We start from the raw sequence: 18,826 nt of genomic DNA on the forward strand, positions 1-18,826 counted from the left end.
CCCTCTGCAGTCCTTACGGAACTCACCAGCTTGGACACCAACACGGTGGTTTTGCCTTTCTCAAAATAAAAGGCTTGTGCTGATATGACTTGATTTGGGGGATGTGGGGATGTAGAGTGGCTTGGGAGGGAGGGCTGGGAGACAGGAGGAGGTGGGGTCTGAGGGTGGTTATGTAGAGTGAGTAGAAAAATTTCTTAATAAAGAAAAATGGTTCGAGGCCAGCCTGGTCTACAAAGTGAGTTCCAGGAAAGGCGCAAAACTACACAAAGAAACCCTGTCTCGAAAAACCAAAAAAAAAAAAGAAAAATGGAAAAAATTTATTAAGATACATAGAATTTGAACCTAAGCAAATATTTCTTTTATAGTTATGTTGATCTAATTGTGTGAAATTTTTATTTGTGAGTTTATTACAAAAAGTGATTCTTGTATGATAAAAACAAAATAAATGGTTTAATTTCCCAAAAAAGGTCAATATGAATTTTTGAGTTTCATACTGTACTCACAAACTTGTATATAAAAACAATAAATAAAAGCTTGTGCTTCCCTCCTCTGAAGTCAAATTGTAGTACCAGGAGCCAGGAGGTGCCTTTTCTCCTTCTTTAACATTCGGATGCATTTCTCAGGACCTACAGTTTTGTTTCTTTCTCCATATTTGTTGATTTAAATGTTGTCTATAACCTACAGGGTGCCCACAGGCACTCTAGCTTTTTGCTGGACCTGTTGTTCTCTCCCACGACAGGCCCAGGCTTTCTGGTTTTAATGAGAGGCCTGTGTAGGCCACACACAGCTGGCCTCCTCTTTATGTGCTGTGTCGGTTTGGTGCTACCTGCTCACATGTTGGATTTACAGCTGTGAATTCCAGGAGCCCTTCAGCTCCTTCTTAATTGTATCGTGTCCATTTAATGACAGATACAATGAAAAGCTCAGAATTTGAATGCTTGGCTGGGATTTGGAAGTTGGTTACTTTGTTCAATGTTTAATGAAACTATCACAGTGTGGCTGCCACAAAATAATCTCCTTAAACACAGATCCTTATGGACTAGCTGAGAAGTAGCTACAAATTTCATTCTGCCCATTTCTATCCTCCTTCAACCCACTGGCCCAACGTCTACTTGCTCCTAATTCAAACATCAATACAGTGCAAATTGGGTGTGTCATATTAATAGCTTTCCTTGCTGGGGAATCCCATGTGATTATTGTTTCTTTGGTCACTTTTTTTTCAACTCCGTTTTGAGCTGATCTGAGTGTCTTATGTTCATTTTATGCTTATGTAATTCATCTATTTGCATGGCTTTAGTGTTCGCCCCATGTGTGACAATACACAGTCATTGTTGTGGTTCATAGGCTGGGTAGGACTATCAGTTGCTTTTCTGCCCTGGCAGCTTGCAAAGCTCCTTCAAATACTGAGAGCCAGTCCTCCAGGAAGAGACTTCTAGGTTAGTTCCAGCTCAATTGCTCCAAGTCCTATTTCCAAAATACGTGGTGTCTTTTCAACAATAGGGTCTTACCTTCAAGGTTTTAGAAAGCAACCAAGGTTAGTGACAATAGCCTGAATTTTTTGTGGGGGGTGGGGCCTTGGACTTACCATTCGCAACAACTCTAAGTGGGGTTTCTCATGCTGGGCACTGGGGTTTTTATTAGATAGTCCATAGTTCCTGAGGGAAGTATTATCTCACAGTGTGGCACAACTCCCATCAACATATATAACTATTTATTAAGTATGTTTTCAAGTAAGATTATAAAATAACATTTCCCTATGGCTTTTTCAAACATCCTTACTGACTAACTGACATGAGGATGATCTGCACCCCCACAAATTTCCTGGGTCTTGATCTGCCTCCCACCACACACAAATTTCCTGGGTCTAAGTGATGTTGGTGTCCTTTCTAGCCAGTAAAGAGTGAAGGGGAACGCTGTGCCCCCTGGCCAATGTGAAAGGTGTGGTCAGCCCCATGTGAGGGGATCTTGGATACCAGGGGTTCAGACAGTAGTATGGACATGAAAATGGGATGAATTCCTGAGTTGCTTCTTGGAGGGAAGCCTGCAAGGAACATCTACCCTGAACTCTACAGAGCAGGTGAAGATATTCATTGGGCTAGAACCCTTGACACTTGGATCTGTTAGAACAGCAATGAGTTTCGGTCACTGACACACCTGCCAGCCATCAGTACAGTGGGTGGAGGACACACAATTGGGTTGGATATGAGAGCTGGGTCTCCTGTTGGTTAAGCCATTGAATGCTTGTCTTTTAGTGCCTTTACCATAACTTCTGACAAGACAAGCATTCTGATAGGAGCCTTTGGATCTGAGACCACAATCTTTTCACAGCATTTAAACTTCTAGGACTTCAGTTCTGCCTCTTTTCATGTGGGCCACAGCAAGTGACTAGCAGGGTAGCTGGTTTTTTGGTGTCTTTAAACCATGTGCTAGGTGCAGTTATTGGGGTAAGGGTTCATTTGGCAGTGTCTGGTGACAGTTTGGGAGGTCAAAACTGGGGAGTGTTACTGACACCTAGTGGGTGGAAGCCAGAGATGATGCTAAATGCCCCACATGGTGCAGCACAGCTCCCCACAGGGGCCAATACCCTGTAGCTGAGGAACTCTGCAAAGGGTGATTTACTTGCGTGTTGCGGTAGAAGATTCAGATTACTGATGTGTTACTGCACAGTAAGTCTCTCCTAAAAGATGAATTATCGTTCACAAAAAAAAATCTTGTGCTCATCCTTTTAATTAACTAAACCCCAAACACATATGGTGGAATACTTTAAACAATTCAGTCATTCCTAGACTATGAGCAAGTACAGGGACAAAGCCACTTTGTGGTGTTCTGATGTCTTGGGCCAATCTTATTACACAGTAGAATTGTAATCCACACTCACTGAAATCATATGTGAACAGCAGTGAGTTTTATCTCTCTCAGGTTCACACTAGTTTAGCTACTTGTTAACTAGGCTGTGTTTTGCCCAGCATGTACTTTCCCTGTTTGATCCAGTGAACGCCAGAGTATGGTACTCTCTGCCGGGTCTTCCAATAGGACACCCTGCATCTTTGTCTTTGAGTAGAGGGGTCCCTAGCTCCCACCTCAAGTTCTGAGGCTCACTTCTTTGCACTCTTGTGTGTTTGCAGCTGCCTCCCCATTCCCCCTGAGTCATGGGAATCTCATTAGCTGCTTTCAGTGGTTTTCACCACTGCACCTGCTTTTGCTGTCTGGGTCTTTATTGTGTCTTGTTTGGTTTTGGTTTTTGTTTGTGTGTTTGTTGTTGTTGTTGTTTCCTGTCTTCTCTCCCTGCATCTTTCTGCAGGATCTGAGTTTCCATTGTGTCCTTACTCCCGTTGCTGAACAGGTTCCCTTGAGCAGAGTGTGTCCTTAATTGGCAGTTTTGTGTTGAGGGTTTGGGAAACCAGTTCCTTCCACTCTGTCCCCCATGGTTATTGTGCCAACCCACCATGTCTGAAGGGTCTTAGAGACTGCCCATCCAACCCCATTCTCTGCAAATGTCACTCCTTGGCAGCTAACTTTCACCCTTAATTCAGAGGTGTTGGAGTTTGCCATCCTCCTGGAACACACATACACACACACACACACACACACACACACACACACACACTCACTCACTCACTCACAGCTCAGGAGCCCACATGTTATCTGAGCCAGACTCGAGCTGCTTCACCCCATTAGAAAAATAAATGACTCTGGGGGAAAAGAGAAGGAAAATACTCTGTACTGGAGCTCCCTCACTTCAAAAAAGGTGTTATTCCGTGTGGGAAGATGCATGGTAATTGCAAACTGCAGGCCACAAAGTCAGCCATGACAAGGGTTTGGTTACTGGGCCGGAGTGTCTTTTCCTGTTGATACCCCTTTCTGTGTCAGCCCTAACAAGAGTGAGAAAAGCTAACCTCCAGGTTAAACAGTCGAATTTGTTAAAATCACAGCTCTTCCTCTAGATCAGTGGTTCTCAACCTGTGGGTCATGACCCCAAAAGAAACTATCAGAAAACAAAGATATTTGCATCACAGTTCCTAACAGTAGAAAAATTACAGTTATGAAATGGCAACTAAATAATTTTGTGGTTGGGAGTCACCACAATATGGAACTGTCTTAAAGGGTCGCAACATTAGGAAGGCTGAGAACCACTGTGCTAGGTGAATTGACATTCTTCTTTAAATCATTGTAGCTTCCTAAACACCACTCTTTCTGCCACTGATGTCTCTGCTTTCATACAGTGGGCTCCTTGAAGAATGTTGTTGAGAACAAACTCCACTTCCCCACAGGAAAAGAGAATAGCTTTCTGTCTTTGCACTTCACTTACCTGAGATTGAGTTCAGAATATGAAGAATGTGCAGAAATGTGAAGGCATTGGGGGATATGATGCCCATATTTGGGGATGGTATCGGGGTAAAGCATCACACCTGAGCCTAAACACAGAGAAACCTTCCCATAATCTGAACTGTTTCACCTGAGTACAGAAGCTCGCTCACTCAGCCCAGGTCCTCATCTGCATAGTTTAGAGGAAACAAAGTTTTAATGGTTATTTTTTTCCTAAAGTGGAAAGAGTCTGTATTCTCATCTGCTGTGGTCTTCCTGTTGGTACCTCTATTCCTCCTGCATGTATCAAAACCCTTCCCAAGTAAGTCATTTCTAAGAAGTGTTGCATTCAGGAAGTCATTAAGTCTTGAGGGTGAAGCCCTCACTGTTGGGTAGTGGTCCTAGAAAAGACCTACTGGGAATGTCCCATCCCACAGGCTCAGGTATTGTCCTGGGCTACATCAAAAGGAGAGACTCAGCTGAGCACCAGCATTCATTGACCTCTGCAGCCTGACTGCAGATGCAATCTGACCAGCCGCCTCAAGCTCCTATTCCCACACCTCCTCTGCAATGGTGGACTGCACCTGGAGTCTGTGTGCCAAAATAAACACTTCCATTATTAATGCTGTTGTCTGGGCCTTTTATTCCAGCAAGGAAGAAAGTAATACAGGAGATGACAAAGTCTCATGATGTCAAAATCAGTCTGTGACAAAGCAGACCAGGGACTTTGCCCTCCTGTGGTACCAATCATTGTGCTTTGCTTGGGACACTTTGTGGGGCTCACAAGTCTCCCGGCCATGGATCACAGGCCAAGCCCAGGAGATATCATCAAGCTGAATTGGTGTGAATTTGGTTCCTTTTATTGCTCATGATTCCCCGCCAAATTATTCCTCTCCGATTTTGCATTTGGATCTTTGACAATAACAAGTGCTCAAGCGAGAACGTCCCTGGGAATGGGCTCAACTCCGAATGGTCTTTCCGTTTTGTTTCCTTTCCTTCAAAGGGCAGACTGCACTTTTGAATCTCAACGCCATGCTAGCACCGGTTACTATCATACAGGCAGAGAGTCTGCCACAATGTTTGCTGTCAGAGTACTTTCTAAGTGCAGCTCCGCTCTCAGCACAGGCCTGGAAGGTTCACGCTATTTCGAAAAGAGGCAGCTAAGGATCCAGGCTGTTTCATCTTTAAAGGAAATTGATATTTCCGCATATTCAATGGCAAGAATGGAGAACAGGAGTTTTTGTGTACAGTGGGCCCCTGCTCCTGATTTGGTCATGAGTGTGTTTATCTGCTTGAATCACCACCCAGAGGCTGCTGTGGGAGGCACATTTGTTTTTAAACTCCAAATAAAAACAAAATGTGAAGGCCCAAGGCATTTTTCATTCCGACGTTGAAAACATATATGCAGCTTAGAAAAATGCTGTCCGTATGTCTCACAGTGATATCACTGAAGGATTTGTTGCTTTAGTGAGCAATCTTCCAAACCTATAAGCCTAACCTAAGCTTCCTGAAGCTCCATCTTAAGTTCCACAAAGTCTCTGGCAGCCAAAAGCTGATGGATTCTGTGCCCAGCCTGGAGCATCACTAAGGTGCCACCTACCCTATTGGTTCTCCTTTGAGCCCCACAAGAGTAGAGAAAGCGTTATCAATGGCCCCAGGGAGGGATGAGACTATATGCAGCCACTTATAACTTTGTTTCCAGTGTATAAATCCATAATCCACTGTAGACGGAATTCTAAACGGTCTTAGTAAATAAGAAATACAGAGCCCAATACAGAGTTAAAGCCTAAGAGATCAGAGCAAGAGCCATGACTCCCTTTAGCTTACCACTCACTGCCATTGCTTCCCCTGAGAGAGAGACCTTCTCCTGAATGACCTGTCTATTTATTGCCTTTCTGTTCTGCCTTCTCATTGGCTCTAAACCCAACCACATGACTTCCTCATCACTGCCTGTCTATACAGACCCCCAGGTCTCTACAGTTGGTACTGGAATTAAAAGTTCAGGTCACCACACTTGGCTATTTCCTTAACCACACAGAGACTCTGCCTGCCATGTGATCGGGATTAAGGGTGTGTGCTACCACCGCCTGACTTCTGCTTAATGGCTATGACCTCTGATCTCCTGCCAACTTTATTAACATACAAATAAAATCACATTTCAGCACAAATAAAATATCATCATAATCCATTGCAAACATTCGACCCTAGATCTTCATCTTTTCCTCCCGTTGAAGGCACTTCCTATGCCCTCCTCTGCTTCTTTTCTCCTGACCCTCCCTGGGGCCTGTCCCTTCCAAGAGCCACCCAGAGGCAGATGCCATTGGGACCGAGGAGTAAGGATCTCAACATCATCAGGAGAGGGGGTAACCTGGGACAGGGACAGCACAGGAGCATCATGTCTAGTGCCCAACTGTTGGATTTAAACAAGACAGCTTAGAGGCACGTTGCTAACTCTGAGCTTTGAGGCACCAACCCTTTCATGGCCCCAGAGTGAAATCAATACAAAGTTCTGTTCCAGGGCCTTTTCTATGCTCCCCTTACCAGGTAACCTGGTGATCTGTGATGCAGCCATGTGGGGGAATGTCTGAGGAGCAGCAATCTGACTTCTCAGGACGTATCCCTAGGGAATAGCCGACACTGTGTAAGAGTCAGTCTGCTGCTCCAAACCAGCTTAACCCTGCACACAGTGTGTGACCAGGCAAGTCCCCACTGAGTTCCAGCCCCAGCCACCTTATCTGTGAGAGGAAACCACTTTGATGGTGACTTTCTCGTGTGAATGGGGTTGGGGGAACAAGGAACACATATCACAGTGTCCTCTACACAGCCAGTGCTTAGACAATGCCAACCACCTTGCCACCCTTTAATTGTAGATCCCTTACTATGGAATTCAAATGTGCCTACCATCTTACCTAATGGGTTACTGTGTGTGAGAACATGTACATGTGTGGACACAGAAATGTCACTGTTACATGAAGGAAAACAGTTTCACAAAGAAAGCACCTATTGCTTTGATGGCAAAATAACCAAAAGGAAATATAGAGACCTTTGACTGTTTGGTTTGGTTTATACTGGGAAGATAAAATGCTTAGAAAGCCAGGCATGCTCAATACTGAGTAAGCAGAAGGAGGACTGTTCCAAGTCTAAGGTCAGCCTAGGTTACATCACAAGACTCTGACTCAAAACAGTTATGTTTATAATGATTTTAAGTATTATTGTTATTGTTTAACATTATTTAGTATGTTATTATTGTGTGTATTCGTGGTGGGCTAGAGTGGGCAAATGACACAGTGTTGCCTGTGGAGGTTGGAGAATAGCTTTGTGGCACTGGTTCTCTCTCCCTACCTTTGCATGGGTTCGGGAGATCAAGCACAGGTCAGCAGGCTTGCATAGCGAGCGCCTTCAGGCAGTGAGTCATCTCACTTCCCCTTGAAATCTGTTTTTAATAACCTGGGGAAATACTGCTGCCAAACTTGTAAAGCAGCCAGATAAACCTCAGGCATAGAAAGATGCACAGAAAATGGCACCGTTTACAACCTGTGCACCTAGATGGAGTTGTCGTGTTACTCTGCGTATTTTTGTATTTGTTAGCAATTTTATAATGAGCTGATTCTGTTTTAATAGACAAAAGGGTTTTAGACATCTCAGGCCCCTGCTTTATAAAATACTTCTTTCTTCTGGGATCTCTGCAATAATAGGGGGCCCAGGCCACAGTAAGGAATTTTACAATGGCTAGTATCAACTCTGATACCCTCAGATCCATAACGCTTGACCATGCCCATAGTGATTAAAATTATCATGAAGAGAATGGCAAATATTTATTAAATAAATGAGTGATTGCATTAAGATGAGATTTTTGTTGGAGGAAAAAACGTTCAATCCCCATAACATTATCTGGAATTGAAGGGAAAAAAAATGTCTTAGAGCTAGATAATGCTAAGAGGAAAAGGATAGAGCTGGAATTCCAGTCCTGACTTCTGTACACAGGTGAATCTGAAGGCTGTGGGTGCAGCTCACAGCTTCGTCCCCATATCTCCTGTTTTATCTTCCCTGTATGTGTCTGTTTCCTAAGCAATACTACTCAGGTGAAGAGTTAGTTGCACAGGCTGAGCACGGGTGTGTCTGGAGTCTCAGCTGCTCCAGATGGCAGTCTGGAACCTCAAGAGGCCTCCACCAGGGCTCTCAAGGCCTGCTTGTCCAGCTTTGATTCCTAGCAGTGATCAATCACTTCCTCTACATAGCTGTGGCAAAACCAGAAATCTGTCCTAAATTTTTATTCATTTTGATGAAGCGTAGAGGCGTAGAGATTATTGTTAGAATCTCATAGTTAGAGCAAGTCAAAACAGACAGGTTGATTGAAAGGGGAAAAAAAGGCTTCTGATGATGGCATTTGGAATGTTCTCATTCTCATGATTTCATTCTGTTTCATCTATCTTTTCGTATGTCCTGAATCCTAGAGCACATGACCAGGAGAAGGCGTGTTCCTTGGGCTTCTGAATGCAGCTACCCTGCTGCCTCCCGGAGAGGAACACCAACTCGGCTGAGTGCTCAGTTAAACAAAACTTCCTGTGTTTTCCGCCCAGTTTTTATTGATTTTGATCTCAAAACTGATGCTACAAATGCCCTATCTCCCTGTAGTTCTCACTCGGTTGAGGAGGCTGATGAGCGAGACCTCTTGACATGCTCCAGTAATGTGCAAGGCTGTGCATCCTGAAATATCAAGTCTCTGTTGCTTTATTTTCCCTTCTTATCTGGGCCAATGGCCTGTGCTCTGCAAATGGACCTATTGAGGTGGCAGCCGGGACCTCAGACAGACGCAAAAACTGAATGACACTTTCCAATGAAGTGGACTTAGGCAGCAGCCAGGCTTTACAGCAGTCCTCCCCCCACCCACCCCGTAATCTAATTTTCTAATCAGTCTTCTTTCAACTCCTCATCCAGATTCATCCTGGAGACTCAATTTCCTGGTTCAGTGGGGAGCGTTTGTGCATGGCCGACTCCACAGTGACCCTGCACAAAGGACAGCCGCAGACCTGCAGGTGCCTGTAATCTCTGGGTGGAAACAAACTGAGGCAGCTGCAAAGTCGGCAAGCACAAACCAGCTCAGCCCAGTTGCAACCAGCTAAGTCTCGGCTTCCCCAGCTGACAGCAGGACGCGATTGTTCTACGGGCAAAAGGGGGCATTTGGCAGAGGTTTGTGGCCCCGGGGCTCAGCAGGGCGGAAGTCTGAATGCAGGCTCTGGTCAGCACACATTGCTTCCGGCTCCTCTCTCTCTCTCCCTGTTTTTCTCATCTCTCCCTCTCCTCCTCTCCCTCTTCCTCTCCATCATCTCGCCCTAGCACTTGCTTTCCATCATGGACAATTAATTTTTTAAGGTCTCGATTGCATACTATCTTTGGTAGTAAACTCTTTCCACCAGGCAACATTTTCGTTTCCTTTTTGAAAAGGGCTCAGTGAAAAGCGTTTTTCTGTTATACAAACCTTTGTTGTATCGTGTTTAAGAATAAGAAGAAAAGAGTCCCTGGCAAGCAGGAAGTGGGGGATTCTGGTTAATCCGCAAGAATTGGAGTCTTTTTTTTTTTTTTTTTTTGCATTTGCCAATTGCATAAAGTGAAATGTAGGTTTTAGACACACAAAATACTTAACAATGGGGGGCAAAGGAGCATTTTTATGTCAGATAGCTTTTAATTCCATTTTTATGAGATTTTCTCTACATTTAAACAGTCTTACTTTTTTTAACTTGAAGAAAAACCATTTACTTCAGCATGGTTAGGAATAAAGAAAGGGGACTGGGAATTGTGCATTCATGACGTTTTAGCTAATTAAGCAGAACAGAGGACTCACAGTTGGGGGGGCGGTAAGAAAGGGCTTCATGGGTGAACTGCTGATGCATTACTGATGCGTGTGCATGGGCACTTTTCGGAGGAGCCATGGGGGTGATGTGTGAATTGACAAGACTTAGGATGGGACACGCATTCTGAGCGTGTGTTGATGGTGCATGGTAAAGCCTGTCAGACAAGGCTGCACAGTGCTTTAGAAACCATTCTGTTCACACTCTGTTTAGGCTTATAATGGATAAGCACCATTTCCCTCCTATGTATGTTGAAAAGGTAACTCAGTGGTGAAGAGCACTGGCTGCTCTTCCGGAGGACTTAGGTTTGAGTCCCAGCACCCACATGTCAGCTCACAACTGTCTGTAACTCCAGTTCCATGGGAGCCAACGCCCACCTCTGGGGTCACCAGGTGTACACTCACACAGCCACAAATATAAATAAAAATACATCTTTAAACAAAGAAAAAGACCCTATAGTTTCTTGGTTTATCTAAGACAATAATATTTACACTGAAATAAGCTTAAATATATGTACATATTTTTCTACGTACATACATATATACATATAAATAACACAATTTTTTCTTCAAGTATTCAAATAATGTAGCTGCTGATTCAATTAATGTTTGGTAACGATTAAGCATGTTAAAAATTGGTTGTTTTGACTAATTGGATATGAAATGTTTTATGGCATTTAAAATTTGAGAATGTTTTCTGATTTAAGGCCAAGAATTTAGTTCTGCTCAGTAAACATCAAATGTGTACTGTGAGCACATGCTCTCCACTTAGATCTGACGTGCTATAAATATCAGTTCAATCTAAGCGGCTAAGAACTTTGTTCACATCTTCCTCCATCACTCAAGTGTGTGTGTGTGTGTGTGTGTGTGTGTGTGTGTGTGTATGTGTGTGTGTGTGTGTCTGCATTGTGCAGGTGTGTGTGTATATGTCCATATGTATGTGCATAGTGCAGGTGTATGTGTCAGTGTGTTTATGCATAATGCAGGTGTGTGTGTGTGTGTGTGTGTGTGTGTGTGTGTGTGTTGCAGTGGTGGGTATTTGTGTTTCTGTATGCATAGCACAGGTATGTGTGTGAGTGAGTGTACTTGTGCATGCATGTGGAGAAGAAAGGTTGACATTAGTCTCTTCATTTACTGCTCTCCACCATACCTTCTGAGGCAGTGCCTCCTGGGATCTAAAACTCACCAGTTTGTCTAGACTGGCTGGCCAACCCGTCCCAAGAACACTCTTGTGTCTCCCTGTTCCTGGGATTACAGATCCAGAAGTTTATGTGGGTATCAGGGATCCAAACTCAAGACCCTCAGCTTGTGCAGTATGCACTTTGCTAACTAAGCCGTTTTCCAGCCCCTTAGTTATTTGTTTTTTAAGAGAATAATGTTTATCTTTTAAATGAATTCAAATACACATTTATAAAATCTATAAATTATACAGTTTTTTCTTGAACTTGGGTATTCAAGTAGCAGCTATTAATTCAAGTGTTTTAATAAACATTAATCATAGCAAAAAATGCTTTATTATATGAAATAGTTTACATAAATCACTTAAAACTTGAGAGGGTTTTTTGCTTTTTTTAATTTATGGGCCTGGCTTTAGTCCTACTTGGTAAACACACCGTATGAACTATGAGAATGTAGAGTTCTGAGCTGGATATGTGACTTATACCTATAATCCAATATCCAGAGGGCTGAAGTCAGATGACGACCAAGGTTCAGCCTGGACTACAAAACCAAACCCACATCAGGAAGAAAAATGAAGGAAAATCTGAAGGGGAAGCCTGTCATTGGATGTCACGTTCTACCCATGCCAATCAGATCAAAGCGGCTGACAGCTTTGTCTCTGTGTCTACACTTTCTATTACGTGTTCTCTGGTCTTATCAGTTGCTCCAGAAGCAGAAAGACCTCGATGTTTGGCATTAGGATTCATCTACACTTAGACGGGCGATGTCATGAGGGTCTCTGTTTGACACTCGGTTCTTAGCCACACTTTTGGTGCAGCATGCATGCCTGGCTCCAGGTCAGCAGGATGTGCAGGTGTAGTTTAAGTACAGGCTTTGGAGTTCTCTCCTTCCCCTTCTTTCCAAGGCCCTCCTGGTTCCTTCTGCCTTGCTTGCCCTCTCCTCCTTGACCTGGGTCCTCTGGACAGAAAGCCGACACATTCATGGACTGTTAATGTTCTCTTGTACTGTTGTCCCTATGAACAAGTTGTCCCCTGACCTTCACATACGCACCAACACATGCACACTATTTTTTATGACTGCCTATACCCATGTTCTCTTCTTTCTTTAGATGCCAGGACACTCTGAAGAAGCCAGACATATGGAACAGAACAGAGCTAAATTTAACCAACCTAGATATTTTAAGACATTTTAAGAATGTCTTTTAATTTTAATTTAGCAGTTTCCATAGTCTAATGTGTCTTTGCAGCTATTGATTTTTATACGTTAGCATTTAAAAAATTCAAAGCCAGTGAAGCGCCATACAGGATCCAGACACCCTGTGTATTTCCCGTCTTTATGTGGCTTATTTTTTATATTATTTTATTCTTTCTTTAAAGACTTTATTTTTTTAAACTATTTTTATGACTATCTATAACCATTTTCTTTTCTTTCTTTAGATTCCAGGAGACTGAAGAAGTCAGACATATGGAACAGAACAGAGGTAATCGAGCCACATGCAAAATGTAGATTAATAGAAACAGGTTCATTTAAATTTTAAGAGCTAGTGGGACATGCCTAAGCTAATGGCCAAACTTTCATAGTTAATACGTCTCTGTGTCATTATTTGTGAGCTGGCAGTCCCGACGAGAAAGTACTGCTACACATAGATATGAATGTGAGTAATTAATAGATAAGGTTAATGTGATTAAATTTAAAACCTTACTTTTTTAAATTTCATTTTCTTCTTTAATTATGTGTATGTGGAGGTAGAAACCTTCACAGGCTAGAGGTGTGGGATACCCTGGAGCTGGAGATACAGGTGGTTGTGAGCTGTCTGGTGTGGGATCTGGGTACAGAACTCAGGTCTTCTGTTGAAAGGAAGACCCCCTAACCACTGCCCCCCTTAACCACTGCCCCCCTAACCACTGCCCCCCTAACCACCGCCCCCCTAACCACTGCCCCCCCTAACCACTGCCCCCAGACCAGCTCTCCCACCATGTTTTGTTTTACTCTTTGCGACCCTTCTGCTCTCTTTCTTGTCCACACCTGTGGTGGTTTGAATGTATTTAGCCCCCATAAGCTCATAAGGAGTGACAATATTAGGAGGTGTAGCCTTATTGGAGTAGATATGACCTTTTTTGGAGGAAGTGTGTCACTGTAGAGGTGGTCTCTGAGGTCTCATATATGCTCAAGCCAGGCCCAGTGTTTCAGACTACTTCCTGTTGCCTGCAGGATCAACATGTAGCTTCTTCTCCACTCTCAACTCCTTCTCCAACACCACGTCTGCATGCATACTGCCATGTCCCACTGTGATGATAATGGACTAAACTTCTGAAAATGTAAACCACCCAATTAAATGTTTCCTTTATAAGCATTGCTGTGGTCATGGTGTCTCTTCACAGCAATAAAAACCCTAAGACAACACCCTTCCCTATCTACCTGTCAATTCCTTCTACTAAGCTACAAGGGGACTTGCTCATAGTAGATACATGATGCATTTTTATTAGAAATAGTGATCACTTCCATTTTCCAATGTGTCTGCTTTTAAACCATTGATTCTCAACCTGTGGGTTGTGATCCCTTTGAGATCAAACAACTTTTTCACAGAGATTACCTAAGACCAGAAAGCACAGATATTTGCATTATGATTCACAGCAGTAAAAATTTAGTATTGTGAAGTAGCAATGAAAATAATTTTATGGTTGGAAGTCACCACACCATGAGGAAATGTATTAAAGGGTCACAGCATTAGGAAGGGTGAGAACCACTGCTTTAAATGGACAAGCACACTAGAGGCTATCCACTCTCTTGCAGACTAAATGCTAATGATAAAAACCACATTCGACAATTACAGAAGATTTTTGCCTTTCATTGTTTCTAGTTGGTTCAACTATATTCACTGTGAAATTATAATGTAAATTAAAGTGACTGCTTTTTGTTTTATCCGAGTTAATGCTACTCAAAATTGACTTGCAGATCTTCAGAAACAATGGTGCTTTGCACATCATGAATGGAAATATTGAATACACAGTAACCTAGCTATTATCTTCAATGGCTGAAGGCTACAAGTGTTTGTGGATCTTTCTGAAAAGGACTTTCTAATTCTGATTATTGTGGAGAGGGGCTGCCAGCAAAGTGACAGACATTAAGATCTGCAAGATTCCTGCCCCTTGCCTTGTCCATAGAACGTGTCCAGCCAATGATCTATACATTAGATTATTTAGATGTGTGTTATAGTACAGGGTCCAGAAGCAGAAAGGATGGCTAATGATGGTGTTGGCTTGACTGTGGCATGAAGACACCCAAGAAAATTTACAAGAATCCTCAAAACACAGTCTCTCTTTGCCTGCCTCCCCCATTCTATCTTGTTCCGCTCTCCCCTCTCCCCATACACACACCCCAAAACAAACTGACTCTTGAGGGAATACATGGAAAGCATGGGGAAGACAGACAGTACAGAAGGTCCCTGGACAACATATTTATTACCTATATCTCTATGGTGCACTAGGTTGTGCTCAAGGCAAAAACTCCTGCAGTGGAGTCCTGCAGAATTTTTAGCCACAAATCTACATGAAGTGTCCTGGATCATAGACTTAAGAGTTAGATTGCCTTGTGAAGACCACAGATTTTGTTTTCGTTCTCTTCTCAGGCTCCAGGATGTAAGCCTGAGACAGAAAAGTAATTCCAGGTGGTGAGCACAGGTAGACCTGTGTGGAAACCCTGAGGTTGAAGGGCTCCCTCTGGCCTGCACGTGCAGCTTAGGATATTTGTGAAGAACTTTCTGTTTTTTCAGTGCTTCACTGGGCAAATCACTTAGTGTTTCTCTAGAGGATTTTTCTAAAAATACAATTCTTTAATGAGCCCAGGAAAAGGCGTGCATCTGAGTGCCAACAGTTTAAGGAGACAGAACCTCACATCCCTGCATGAAGGTTGGTACCCAGCACTGTAGGGCTTCAGAAGCGGGGAACAGGATTTGTGAAATATTGGAACACCACACACCTGTGGAGCTTAGGAAGTATGACACTGAGGGAGTCTGATAGGGTCTGCAGACCAGCCTCATGTAGCCAGACTTCCTTTTGTATTTGGGCTTGTTAATAGTCTGTAAGGAAGACAAGGAAATCTAATACAGATTTATCCATATTTTTCCCAAAATACAGGAGATATCAGACCTGATTTTTTCAGGGGTGAGACCTGGGAGGAGTGCACACTGCCTGCTCATTCCTCAGTCTGGTTTTCCTCCAGGGTCACAGCTCTACTTACAGACATGGGTCTCTGTAGGCACAGCACAGGCACCAAGGACTGTGGGAATCTGATGGACCTATGGATGTTGCCTAGAGGTAACCATATCTTTTATTTCTGTCTGTTGTGCCCTTTAAGCCATATAGAGGGTGCTTTACTTTGAGAAAATTCAAAACCATGTGTGATGATTACTCTACCTTAAGTGAGTCTTTACCATCCATGACCTCAACCCATGCCTGTTAATGGTGCACATGTTACTATGTGGAGCTTGTCAGAATTTCTAGTGTTTCAAAGGAGCCCTTGTGCTTGAGAGGGCTGGGAGATCTAGGCTTAGTGTGTAGAGCTCTGGAAACTTGCAAGGCCTCCTGCTTATGCCCAGGAATGACATCATTGATCCTTGGTTCTGGTGGCTGCTGCTGCTAGACTTCTGGATGAATGGGTTGGGGGTTCACCCTGCTGAGCCCAGATGGGGTTTATTCAGGTCTGAATGCCCCAGCCAGGACTTCTAATTGGTGAGCTTGGCATTAGGAGGGAAGTTTACAGTCAAGATCATTTGGAGGCTTGCATAAAGATGAACTTGGCTTCAAAAAAAGATGAACTTTTTACCACTAGTGATCAATTACTGAATACTAATGTATCACCATTTTCTTTAATATCATTTAGTATTGGTGGCAACAGCTGACCTCACTATTTTCTGGGTGGAAATGAAGGCTCCCTTCCCAATTCTATGATCCTTACACACCCAAACACACAACGCTCTAATTAAATACGCTCTTACAACTCCATGCAGATACTCCAGCTGTTTTTCATAAATTAACTCTACTCAGATAATAACAAAACTTCCTTTTCTTAATATGGAGCATGTGCATGCTTTAAGTGAGCTCCAGAAACCTCCTCGGGGTTGAACGTGTTCCCTATTTCCTGTGCGCAATGGAATTGAGCAGAACTGTGGCCCAGATGCCAACGTGCACCATCATTCAATCCAAGGACCATGTGCATGTCAACTTCCAACAACAGCACCTACAGAACACAGCTGCTTTACTTTAGAAATAGGACACTAGCCCTTTTTTATTATTTTCCATGGGGTAACCCTGTGTGGTGTAGGGGCTCATTTAGCCTTGGTCTTATAATGTTTAAGTTTCTGAAGGTGAAAAGATGTCTGTGTGAGGCTTGTTGGTGCCTCCACACTCACGAGCTGCAGGGGGAGGCTCAAATCTGCTGACACACCACTGGTTGCTCAGGTCCAGAAACTCACTGCCTCCATTCCACACAGATCTCTGCTGTTACTTTCCATAAACTAATCCACTGACTCAGTTCAGAGAATGTTCATCAATACTAAGCACCCGATGCTTTGTGTACTTTGGGGAAATGAGAAGCAAAGAAATCAAAAGCTGCTTGAATTCCGGGAAGATTCTGCATATTTCTGCCCAGCTGATTTGACCACAGATTCCTTAAACAGTGTAGGAATTGCTTTCTGAGCTCTTGGGGCAGGGAGACCTTGATCAATTTCCCAGTACTGGCAACATACCAAATTTTTCTAGCCTTTCGTTTCCTTGTCTATAAAATGTACATTATGTTAGAACAATTGCACTGGGTTGTGACAAACACTAAATGCTACTCAAACAAACTACTTCCATTGGTTTATTCAACAAATTTTCTTTGTGTGCCTACCATTTACCCAACAGGGGTCTAAGCACCTGGAATAGTGTCCTGTTCTCCTCACACCCCAGGCTGCTTAATCTTCACTGTCAACTGGACAGGATTTGGAAATGTAGAACACATACTTCTGAACAGGTCAGCACAGACAGTATTAGAGAGTTTTGACCAAAAAGGAAAGACCCACCCTTAACGTGAAGAGCACAGCCCTATGGAATGTGGAACCAGGCTGAATACAAAAATGAAGCCAGCCAAAGGTGAACATCCATCTCTCTCTCCTTCCTGACTGTGGATACCATGTGAGCAGATGCCTCACACTCCTACCATCATGCCTTTCCTCTAGGATGTATGATATCCTTAAACTGTGAGTCAAAGTTAACCTTTCCTAGCTTAACTTGCGTTTTTTTTCAAATACTTGGTCAAAGCAATAAAAAAAAAAAAAAAAAGTAAATGACACACTCCCCATGTGTGTGGGTACAGGAGCAGGGAGAGAAAGAAAAATATATACATTGATGTTCTGGGAAGACATGGCCAAAGGTGGAGAATAAAGGAAAATAGAATAAGATGTATGGAAGGAGACACTTGGGGTCAATCATCTGTGATATGCAGCCCAGACTGAAGCCCAAGCCTGGAAATTGCTTGGAGAGTCGCTGGTGTGAGTCTGCTTTGAAAGGGTGAAGTATCTCAAGTCTGATATCTATGACAGCCTACTTGCCTAGGGATAGTTCTACCCACAGTAGGCTGGACTCTCTCACATCAACCGTCAACCAAGACAATCTCTCACTGATATGGCTGCAAGCCAATCAGATCAAAGCAATTGAGGTTCCTTCCCCCCAGGTAACTCCAGGTTGTGTCAAAATGACCATAAAAACTAATCAGGACATCCATATTCCTGTAGGTAACTGGTTGGGTCACCAAGACAGATTCTGGTGGAACTGGGTCTGTCATCAATGCTTCATCTAAGATACAACCTTACTTCCCAGTCTCTCTCATTGATTGGGGGGGTAGACAGAGCTGGATTTTGCAGTTACAAGGTGAACTCTATACTTTCCTCCTTTGGGAATTCCTGCTTTGGGGTACAATGCCCCACCACCTGTGATGAGCAGATGACCTTCGCCCTCATCCTCAGATCAGGTGACAGTGATGAGGGAGAAGTCTGTTTGGAAGAAAGATTGTGGGCTGTTGAAGCTGCAATTTCCAAAAATGACTTGATGTGCATAATGGTTACTTTGACATCTGACCACTTCTCCAAAGTGGTCCTGGTAACTCAAAAATTCAAACTCTCCCAAGTACTTCTTCAGATAGTAACATTCTGTCTACCTGTTTGGGGTAAATCCTAGATCAGACTGCTGCCTCTTAATAGATTCCCTTTCTCTTTGGGACTACTGGGGGACCCTTTGCCGCAAAGACATACAAAGTCAGAATGGTTACTCAGAGTAATTTAGACAGCCCCCATCCCAAGGAACAGAGTGATATTGCTATTGCCTGCATAGCCTCCAGCTTCTGTGTGAATGAAGGGACACCCCTGTGTCTTTTGCACAGTCCTGAGCCCCAGCTACACAGAGGGCCCACTGAGGATGTGACAGAATTTCTCAACTCCAAGGGTCTACAAAGAGGACT

The sequence above is a fragment of the Onychomys torridus genome, chromosome 21 (genome assembly GCF_903995425.1).
Source record: "Onychomys torridus chromosome 21, mOncTor1.1, whole genome shotgun sequence".
In the NCBI taxonomy this organism is placed as follows: Eukaryota; Metazoa; Chordata; class Mammalia; order Rodentia; family Cricetidae; genus Onychomys; species Onychomys torridus.